The 11,130-nt window shown below is 46.2% G+C and overlaps 1 long non-coding RNA gene across 1 annotated transcript in view; it reads right to left on the bottom strand.

Moving 5' to 3' along the window:
• Positions 1-240: 240 nt before the first annotated feature.
• The window catches only part of LOC138510998 (uncharacterized), a 34,214-nt gene continuing 23,324 nt past the window's right edge, over positions 241-11,130 (bottom strand). The window contains exon 2 of the long non-coding RNA XR_011280524.1: positions 241-658. This is a non-coding gene — a long non-coding RNA (uncharacterized lncRNA). The remainder of the gene's footprint in view (positions 659-11,130) is intronic.

Genomic DNA, 11,130 nt, shown 5'->3' with positions numbered 1-11,130 from the left:
CAGCCCAGGAACCTTTGTTCTCATTTCCACGGGAAAACCCGGCTAAAATTGCAAGTGACAGAATCAGCTGTGCAGAGATAAACTCTAATCAAAGGCAGGATACATCTATCCAGACTGCAAACAAATCCCGCACTCAAGGGAAGAAAGAATGCTGAATCAAATGTGTATGTGCTGCAAAGGAAAATTGGATTTAAAGAGATCAGTCTGATGTGCTTTTTATGAATGAAGTGCAAAATCACCTGTTGTGAAAACATGTTTTTGTTTAAAGGCTTAATTCTTTAAGAAATGTCAAAGGATTGCTAATGTAAAAATGCACCTATAAACTGGATTCATTTTATATATTTAAATGAAAGATTTAGGTGAAACTTAAAGTTAAAACACAGCTTCCGGTTAATTAACTATTTAAAAAAAAAACAATTCTGCTTTGACAGTCCTTAGCCTGGGAAAGGTTGACACTTCACTGCTGGCAGGAAAGGACTAATTGCTGCTGAGAGGCCTCGCATACTCATGACAATGCGCTTCATTAGGCATTCGTCTGGTCCCCAGGTGAAGACAATAGAAGGCTTGGACACTCATCCTTCCAGGGGAGGGGCAGGATGCTCCATTCTCCTGGGAGAGGATTCTCATGAAACTTCAAAGGACTTGCCATTTGCTCACCCTTGGGAAGGAAGAAAAAAAAAGCACATGTGATTTTTGGATTTTAAATGCTTATTTGCCAATGAACCTCAAGACATTTAACTTAGCAGCAGAAATAAGTAATCGAGTGAAAAGTACATACTTATAAATCTGAACTTATGGTAGCCATATGAAGACTTGGTAGGATATCTTACTGCGTAAGGAATCAGAAGTTATGAAAAATGAATAATTGCACAGAAACTATTAATGCTGCAAATCTAATATTGTGTACCCACGTGCTAAGGGTGATTCCACATATATGTACCGACTTAGGAATTGTTAGGCCAAACCTTTATAATGAAACATTGCCAAAATTCAACAGAAAGGCAGAACCAGGTCCCACTGACTTGGGAGTTGGATGTAAATGTGACCTATGAAATATGTAATTTATGTATCCGATTTTCTTAGAGGGCATAATTATATAAATATGTATTTGTGGGAAAGTTAAATTTTGGTCCCAGTAACTATGGGAGGTTTCCAAGTGACATCATAAAACATGACAGCCCTTTCTGTCATCCAACCAGCAAAAAGCAAGGCAGAAACTGTGCCTTGACCAATCACAGCATTGTGGGTGTGGGTTGTAAGTCTGCCCCTACCATAAACTTAGTGATGTCATTTGGCAGGATAAATAAGGGAACCTCACAACACACAGACACACACTGATTCCTGACTCCATCCTGATTTCCGTGTGGTGCCCTGTTCCTGAATTTTCCATCTTTGTTCCTGATTCCAGATTTCTTTGCATAGCCAAGGCCTCAGCAATGCTAAACTCTTTTTCATCTAGGCCCAAATTCTGAAACCATCCCAAAACCAAAGGGAAGACATTTTGATCCAGTTTGGCTTGTTACCATTAATGATTGCCTATTGAAACTCGCCATCCCACTGATCTACAGTGTCCAGCAACCAGAAGGGCCAATCCAATCCAGTCCAGTCTGAGGTGCCTGTCCAGTTGACCAGAACCGCCCAGCTGACCTATCCCGCCAGATGTGCCCTGCTGTCCGTAGACCCGATCCATGATGACCAGAACCCTTGACGGTCCAAAATCTTAATTTAAAGTGGACTGTAAGTATCAATAGGAATCATAGTAACCCATAGTATATTGCCTTACATTGTCCTATCCCAATCTATAACACATCCTTTCTTTAACTTAAGAACTTGTTATATTGTTACCCCAGTCTTGAAACCTTGCCTTTGATTCCTTGTGCTAGTGATAACTTCTTTAAAATCCTTTTGTCTTGTGAAATCCCAAAACCTTAATCCTACCTCGGGTAATCGGACTGAGTCCTCAAGGGCGGACACGGAGGTGCTGGGGTTGGTTCCGTGGATCATCTCTAAAGCTTACTGTGTTTCAAACTGGTAACCAGCCTGAATGCCCTAGTGTAGAGCATAATTGTCATTGTAAAAATTGATTTCTGTTTTCTTTTTCGCGCCTTTAGTCTTCAAAAAACCTTTCATTCAAACTTGCATTACTTCCTCAATTTAATAGCTAGATATTTCATTTCAACTCTGACTTAAACCTAAGACCTTCACCAACATCCCTACCCAGGTACCGCATCCAGAAACAGTGTATTTGACCCATTTTTCTTAACAAACGTTTAGTGAAAATTCGGCGGGAATTCGCATTTCTGCAAAGTTTTACACATGTGATTTCCAATTCCAATTATTTCCAAACTTCCATTCTGATTCAAAGTGTGTACTGTTGCTCATATTATAGCTTAGGTTTGTTAGGATCTTTGTAGTATTGCTCCTATTGAGATTTATCTTAATTTAAGGACTTTTGCACACTTTTCATTGTTTCACATAGCCATTTTAGAATGTAATTTTAAAAGTTTAAAATTTCCAAAACGTTTTTCTCTATTGTTTGGGGAGGGAAGTTCTTGTTTGGTGTTCTTTATTCCTGAATACCTGCTGCTTAATTACATCTGTGTAGAATTGCTTCTTTGTGAGTTGAGAAATTTGCAGGTGGAAATCTTAACTTAAGGGCTATTTTTCAACAAGCCAAAGCTGTTTTTTCCCTGTATTCTAGATTCTGTGTTGCTATAAGTGAATTCACCTGCCTTACCTACTTTCTTATTTGTATTGTCACCACATTTGAGATTGCTGCCCCATATATCAAAACCTATGTTTAATTTGAATTTTAAATAATAAATAAATATTACCTTTACCAACCAGCCTCATCCTGGTCCATTGTGACCTGGGGTATTTTGAGAAGGGGTGTGATATGAGTGGTATATCACTCAGAATATTGAACCTTTAGACACCATAAATAAATAATTTACTTGTGCATTGCATGCTAGGCTGAGACCCAGGTGTATTGCCTGATTGAAATCCTTAACAATACCCTACCTTACTGCTAAAAATCAACAAATTCTTAACCAACCAAAACCAAAAGACCGAAAGACCATTTTGATTACCATTTTGATTACTACCACTACTAGCTACAAACTATGAAATACGCCCTAGCTCTAACGGCTACATATATAACCAACATAACCAATATTATTACACTTGCTGTTCCTTCTTTCATTGTGTAAGGCTATGTGGTGTTCTCTAAAAATGTGTCAACGTTAACAACAAATAACACCTGTGCAGAACTGCCAAACCAAATGTCAAAATACTCACACTAAATGACCAGCTAACACAATTTACACAGCCTACACCTTTTTCCATGGTTGGGGCCTTGTACCTGGCAGGATGAGAAGATTGGCAGAAACGATATGGAACAGGGTAGCAGGAATGAGCCAGTAGAGGCTGAGCGAAAGATCAGTAGAATGATTGACAGTGTCAAAGGAAGGGCAGAGCTTGAGGAAGATAAGGATTAAATGATATTTATAGTCATGAGTACAGGCAATACAGTTGGAGACATGGGTGCCATTTCAGTGGTCCATTGAACTGTGGCCACATGGTGACGCAGTTGAACACCACATGCTTTAGGCTTTAGAACCTTAGTCTTCTGAGTAAGATGACACCCACCTTGTAGCAGGCTAAGGAGATCCCATAGGGCAGTGACAGGTTTAAGGAAGGAGAGAGAAAGAAGTAGACAAAGGATATCAGTGCTTTGATGGTTTAAGATATTAAAGGGGTCGCTGGTGCACAGAATGTGATATCAGCACAGAGAATGGGTGCACATTTGGCAAGGGTGGCAAAAGGAAAAGGGTAAAGAGAGGAGAGGGTGAGGCTGGGATTGTGGTATGGGAACAAAGGAGTGGGAGGGATTAAAAGGCTGGAAATTAAGGTATCTCTTATCTTGGTTATTTGATAAGATTGTATAAGAAAAGTATTGGGCCTGTAAGGAACGCATGGCGCCAATAGTAAAGACAGACATAAGTGATCACAGTGGCCTCATTACGAGTCCAGTGGTAAATGATTCACTTATCCCATTGAACTGAAATACATTTATCACAATACTGTCTGGTGGTATTATTGCCAAATTATGAGGCTACGGATTTGTAACCCAACCTTCACCGTTATTGGTAATTTCCACTTGGTGGAAATTGTTTGAAAATAATTACTGATTGGTAATTCCTCCTTTTTGACATTGGCCCTCATTACTAGATTGCCAGTAGGCCGCTCTGCTACCCGCGGCCTACTGGGAATCTCGTTTTACCATTAACACTGCCCAATATCTTGGTAATACCAGAATATTACGGGCGGTGGCGGAACAGTAAATTCCCATTGCTGTGGGAATGGGAACAGTGAACCACCAGCACTGTTAATGGTGCTGGTGCTTCAGTGAAAAATCTGCTGGAAGGGGCCTGAACTACCAGTAAGTCAGGCCTTCCCATACTTCACAGCCACTACCCGCAAACTCAGAGTGACCCGTCCGGAAAAGGTGCCGGTAACCATTGTTACCAGCACTTTTTTCCAGACCAGGTCATTCATAATGAGGACCTTTGGAACTAGAATAAACACTGGAAAAGTGATGGAATGACTGATTGGTTAGTTTGACAATAACTTGCAGAATGTTTGCCACACAGAAATAGCATAGCATCACTCCATAAATGTGAAGCTCAGCGTCAGCCATCTTTGAGAACTAAATCAGTCCAATATCACGTATTTCCTGTTGCCATCCAAGCCCACAAGTGCTGACAACCAGGCCAGTGAAAAAAGACAATGAGAAGGTGCCTGAAATATGGGTGCAAAAAACTAATTCAATAAGGCAGAGCTCCAGGTCCTTGCTGATGAGTTGGTCGGCTAACCCGAGGAACCGCAGCATCGCAAAACCACTCTCTAGAGGAATAACATAATCTGTATAGAAAGCTGTGACAAGGTGGGGGTTGTGGTCACTGTCACGTGGGTCAATGAAGACTCTTACAAGTTGTGGAAGGACTCCAAGACGAGGGAATGGAAAACACTGTTCAAATATAGGTAGGCTTCTGAGTGGGTGGTGGGTACTGAATCCTGCAGGCCCCAAGTCCCACATAAGGCCCGTTCTGTGGCACCACCTGCCCCTCCAGCACAATGTTTAGCTGAAGGCCCCTTCCTTTATCAGTTACCCACTACACAGGTACAAATCCCAGATAAAAAATGCCAATCCAGCCTACTACACCATGATAGCTCAGCACAGTAAACCAGTCATGTGCGCTCGTGGAACCCATGTTCAAAATCCCAAAAGTGTTTTTTTTGTGCTGGCTCTACTAATAAATGTCATTAAATTCACTAACCAAGAGCTAGGCAACAGAACACCCACAGTCATATCTCTTCCCCACACTTACCTTAATACTTGCAGCTCTAGTTGTCATTTGGAGGGAGAATAAGCTGCTTTTCCACCTCCCCAGCTCCCCGGTAAGCCTTTCAGATCTGTGCTTCTTTTCCTTGTAAGATTACCCTTCTTTCTCCACACACCAGGAAACCAGAATCCCACTCCATGTCCCTCCCCAACCCTCTTCAGCCAACAGGAGCCTGCTAAGATGGTGGGGTGGGAGAAGGGTTGGGAATTACTGCCGAAAGTAAATAGGTCTCCAAAGAGCTTTCGTCACTTTTTGTTTGACACTATTTCTACAATCCCAGAACCAGCTGTTTCAAAGGCAGTGACAGGGGTCAGAAAGGAGTTTCCAAGGGTAGCAGCTGCTACCTCTGGCAACCATCAAATGACATCCCTGTTTAAAACTAGTGTAGTAACTTAAGAAACGGGTCCACTCTGGTCAAAAAAGTTATCCATTCGATCATAAAAAGGTGCCTCATCCAAGAATCATGGGGTGGCATTTTGGGCATTGCTCTATTGCCCTATAGGCCAGTCTGAGCCTGATTCATACCTGTGAAGACCCTGGGCATGGCCCCCCAACAACCATGATACAAGAAAGTGACCCCTGACTCTCCATGCATCTCCAAACCACTTTGACTCATGAGTGCCTCACACATCTTTACATGTGAGACCCGCCGTCATCTGCTTTCCCAACTTGACACCACCTGCGTGATTACTAACCTCTTCGAGACCAAATCTTTTGCGGCAGCAGTATCATGATGCCATGTTGATCGTGTTGAGCCTGTTCGCCACCAAAGGCAAGCCTTTGCACGTCTGCGCACGAGGCTGCTGAGTCTTCTAGCGCTGATGACCCAACACTGCCTGCGATTTCCCAGCATCTTTGAACTGTGAGGCATCAATACTGCAGTATCACACTGGATTGTTGGTTCCAATCATTGTTATTCCCTGACGTGACCCCATCACAGCGCTGGAAACACCCAGACTCCTGGTTCAATGTCAAAAAGCCTGCAATACAAGGATACATATACTGATAGTGTTTCCGTCCTACTGGCCTGGTTTAAAGGGCCATTCTCCATAGTAAAACCTCACTCTCTACCTTTTTAGAGACCTCTTCACTGACTTTGACATTGCTGCTGAAAATATGGCCTGTGCACCCCTGTCTTCAAACCCAGAGTAGCATTTTCTTCCAAATTCGTAATTCTCTGTTTTCCCTTAGAGTGCTTGTATTAGTTGTGTATGTTTTCTAGTTAAATTAAGCAGCCTATTTTTTATAAAACCTTTGGATTGCTCCTGTGACAGCTCACATTCCACCTGAAGGATATAACCTGCGCTAGTCAAAGAGACGAACGAGGTATATCTGTCGGCAGTGTCTGCTTCACCTTCATGATTGGGATTATTAATGGTTTAATACTAGTGTATGGCTGAGTAGGAGTTTGATTCACTACTCATGCTGTACTCCTGCAGAGCAGTAGTCATTTCATCACAGTGAAGGAAAAGGCAACCACTCAGTGGAAGAGAATTCCAAATCCCTTGAAGGATAAAATGAGGCCTGCAAAGGGTTCTATTTGATTTTTCCGCTTTTTGAAGGGCGCACATAAAAAAAGACTGATTTATTGCGGTCAATTTTTGTGTGGCCCTCAAAAAGCAGAATTAGCACATGCCTGGGGGGTTTCACAATCCCAGACTCCCAGGCTAGCTGTTCTCCTAGCCCCCTGCACTCCCTACCCCTCCTGCACTGACAGGTTTTCTTATCAACCAAGGGGTTTCACCCCCAAGTACCCATTTTCTTCTTGCCCCCCAAATCCCCCACCCCTTCCTCCTTTCACCCTAAGCATTCCCACCCAATCCCCCACCACATAATCACAAACACGCAAGCATGCAAAAAGTTACATTTACCCCCTGCCCCCTCACCCTTCACAAACATTCTCCCTTTTCACACACACACACTCACCTAGGACTCATGCAACTCCTCTTCTGGGTCCTGCAGTGCCTGTCCGCCCCTGGACGCACTCAAGAGCATAGCAGGGGTTGACAGTGCAATTTAGAAAGACTGCTCTGGTCGGTCTCCGAGCAGTCTTTTTAAATCAGTCGTTTTTCAAATAAATCAATGTATTCACTCAGTGCACCGCAAACAACTTCTGACATGAGGGGACTCATTTTTAGACACCACATCACACACTGCACGGCTTCTCCGAACTGATGCGCAGCAACAACTTTAGGCACAGCAGCCTTGGCCTCGTCCTGCTAACCCATTAACCATATCATACTCTTGTTGTTGTTACCGGCACCTTATTGTTGGATCAGCAAGCTTATAATGAGGACCAATGTCATACAGCACAACACATAAACATATAAGGTATAAATAGCTCCTTCCACACACCTAAACCTAATTGGCTAACTCGTGTTATAGATATATTGCTTTAACTTCAATCATATCTGCCTTGAAAAACATTTGGGTATACCCTCCCTGCAACCTGAAAAGGGCAAGAAGTATAACACTACTTTACTGCTCTTAACACCGCTGTATTAAAGACCCACTACCTTAATTCAATGATTTTAACACAGTGAATGCTACAAATAAGCTTTTACAAACAATACTCCCTAAAAAACCTGCCCTACTGTATACACATGTTTCACAAAACAGATTACATTTTTATTTGTTTATTTAAAAATCAGTTTATTTGAATTTCGTCAAAAATACACTGTGTGAACAGCATAGAATTGTGCAGACTCAATAACATTTACAGGCCTATTCATGGAATTAATGTGCGCCGAAAATATCGGCGCAAGCGTGCGAAAACGTGTGATTCGCAGTGAAAGAGTGAAAATCGCAGTGCAAGTGCGATTATCGCACAGAAAACAGCGCACATCTATTCATGGAAGTCCGTGCATGCGCAAAATGTGGGATGTGCGCTGAAAAAGTGCGCGGCGCACGCTGGCGCACGCTGGTGCACAGGTCATCGAACGCTGTGCGATAAGGCCAAAGCGAATTCGCACATAGCGCGGCGCACATAACAAAAGTAGGCGTAACACGGGGCGTTACACGCAGAATGGGGAACAAATCGTGAAAATGTGGGCGCCACGGGGGAAGTACAGGAGGCAAGTGCGCGGAACGCCCACACGCTCGCCTACAACACGTATTCATGGAATGGAATAGGGAAAAACAGCGCACGGCCAAAGACGCGCACAGGCCCATACATGTCCGCCACACGAAAGCAGGCGGTAGCGTCCCTGCGCAGGCAAAAAATGTGCGCCAAAGTTCTACACGTGCGAGAAGTTCCACACGCGATCGGGCCTGGGGGAGCGTGTGCGTGTATTTCAGGGGTGCGCGAGAAGTTCCACACGCGATCGCGTCTGGGGGAGTGTGTGCATGTATTTCAGAGGTGCGCGAGAAGTTCCACACGCGATTGGCCTGGGTGCGTGTATTTCAGGGGTGCGCAATCAGTTCCACACGCGATCGGGCCTGGGGGAGCGTGTGCGTGTATTTCAGAGGTGTGCGAGAAGTTCCACACGCGATCGGGCCTGGGGCAGCGTGTGTGTGTATTTCAGAGGTGCGCGAGAAGTTCCACACGCGATCGGGCCTGGGGGAGCGTGTGCGTGTATTTCAGAGGTGCGCGAGAAGTTCCACACGTGATTGGCCTGGGCGCGTGTATTTCAGGGGAGCGCGAGAAGTTCCACACGCGATTGGCCTGGGCACGTGTATTTCAGAGGTGCGCGAGAAGTTCCACACGCGATTGGCCTGGGCGCGTGTATTTCAGGGGTGCGCGAGAAGTTCCACACGCGATTGGCTTGGGCGCGTGTATTTCAGAGGTGCGCGAGAAGTTTCACATGCGATTGGCCTGTGCGCGTGTATTTCAGGGGTGTGCGAGAATCCACACGCGATTGGCCTGGGCGTGTGTATTTCAGGGGTGCGCGAGAAGTTCCACACGCGATCGGGCCTGGGGGAGAGCGTGTGCGTGTATTTCAGAGGTGCGCGAGAAGTTCCACACACGATCGGGCCTGGGGGAGCGTGTGCGTGTATTTCAGAGGTGCACGAGAAGTTCCACACGCGATTGGCCTGGGCGCGTGTATTTCAGGGGTGCGCGAGAAGTTTCACACGCGATCGGGCCTGGGGGAGCGGGGTACATGTATTCCAGAGGCTCGCGGGTGGTTTTACACGCGATCGGGCCTGGCGGAGCAGGGTACCACTCACCGTCTGCCTTGCGTGTAGAAGAATGCGTAGCCAACACCCACCTGCTGTGAGGTAATAGCGTGTGAACCCCAACGCCTGCAAAACACACGCACCGTACCCCACGAAAAGCAACGCCCATGCGCGATACGTCACAGACGCGCATACGCGCTAAGGGCCTTTGGTCCAATGGAATCGCGTATGCGTGCTGACGTGCTTACGCGCTAAGGGCCTTTCCTCAATTTACACGCTGACGTGCAGAATTTTCACGTGCCAAATCAATCCGTATCAAGCTGGCCACGCGTAAGCACACGGAAGACCACGCTCCTGCCCAAAAGGCCGAATTACTGCCCCCCAGAGCCCCGAGCAGCCTCCCACGAGCCATCTGCTGCTGCCTGCCTGCCTGCTGCCACCGTGCCCTGCCATTTGGTGCCTGCACATCAGCCATCTGCAGGGGTCCAGTTGCTGTGTCCACCCCTGCTGGAACAGAACACTCCTGACTGGGAAACCATCGCTCCACAGCCCAGCCCCAGGACCCAGTGTCCCACCCACGCCTGCCTCGGGGGTCGCCATGTCGGGGCAAACACCATCCGAGACCACTGGCGACCCCCAGCCAGAGGGGCAGAGGGCCACCAGCTTCAGTCAGAAGGAAGTTGGTGTCCTGGTGGAGCTTGTCCTGGGGCATTATGATGCCCTCTTCGGATCACCACGCGCCGACAAGGAAGGACGGGACAGGATCTGGGACGACTTTGTGGTTGCCATCAACGCGGAGGGGGTGGCAACCCGCAACATCAAGCAAGTCAAGAAGCGCTGGGAGGACTTCAGGTCCAGGACCCTCGTGGAGGGGGGCCGGGGCAGCATGAGTAACATCCAGCTGAGGGTCCTGGAACGCGTACGCCCAGCGCTCCATGCCCAGATCCTTGAGAGGCAGACCCGTCTGGAGTCGAGCGGTAAGTGGCCAAGCATTGTTGTGTGAGACAGGGCATGTTGCAGTGTGCTGGTTGTCTGATACCTGCCGGTATGTGTGACATAGGCCATGTACACGTATGTGTGTGCAGGGACATCATGGTCATGCATGTGAGACCAGTAATGTGTGAAGCACACAAAGTTGGTGTATGTGTTTAAATGCAACATGGGGAGCCCTATGCGGAATGGACACATGAGAGCATGCCAGTCTCTGTTCCTGGACATGGATGGGGGTGAGGGATGGGTGCTGATGCCATGTACATGTATGGTGTCCATGTCTGTGTTTCTGACCTGCGTGTCTGTGACTTGTGAATGCCACTGATGCATGACACATATATGTGACAATGTTCAGAATCACTGATGCAGCCTAGTTATCCTTGCATCCACTGTGTCTGGGGTGTACGAGTCCAGATGGATGAAAGTACGTTGAAGTGTGTGCATGTAATAGGCATGACCCATGATGCATGTGAGTCCAAAAACAACATTGTATGCTTCAAGAGTCCCTTGGACATGTTTGCTTATGTCCATAGCATGCACCATGCCTGTTACTGCATGTGTTTTGCCTGCACTGACCCATGTGTTGTGGAGGGACATGATGGAAGTGATCTTTGACAGT

Source organism: Ambystoma mexicanum, chromosome 6p (genome assembly GCF_040938575.1).
Source record: "Ambystoma mexicanum isolate Mex_15411 chromosome 6p, UKY_AmexF1_1, whole genome shotgun sequence".
In the NCBI taxonomy this organism is placed as follows: Eukaryota; Metazoa; Chordata; class Amphibia; order Caudata; family Ambystomatidae; genus Ambystoma; species Ambystoma mexicanum.
The sequence above is the reverse complement of the archived record's forward strand: the minus strand, read 5'-3'. Positions and strand labels throughout refer to the sequence as shown.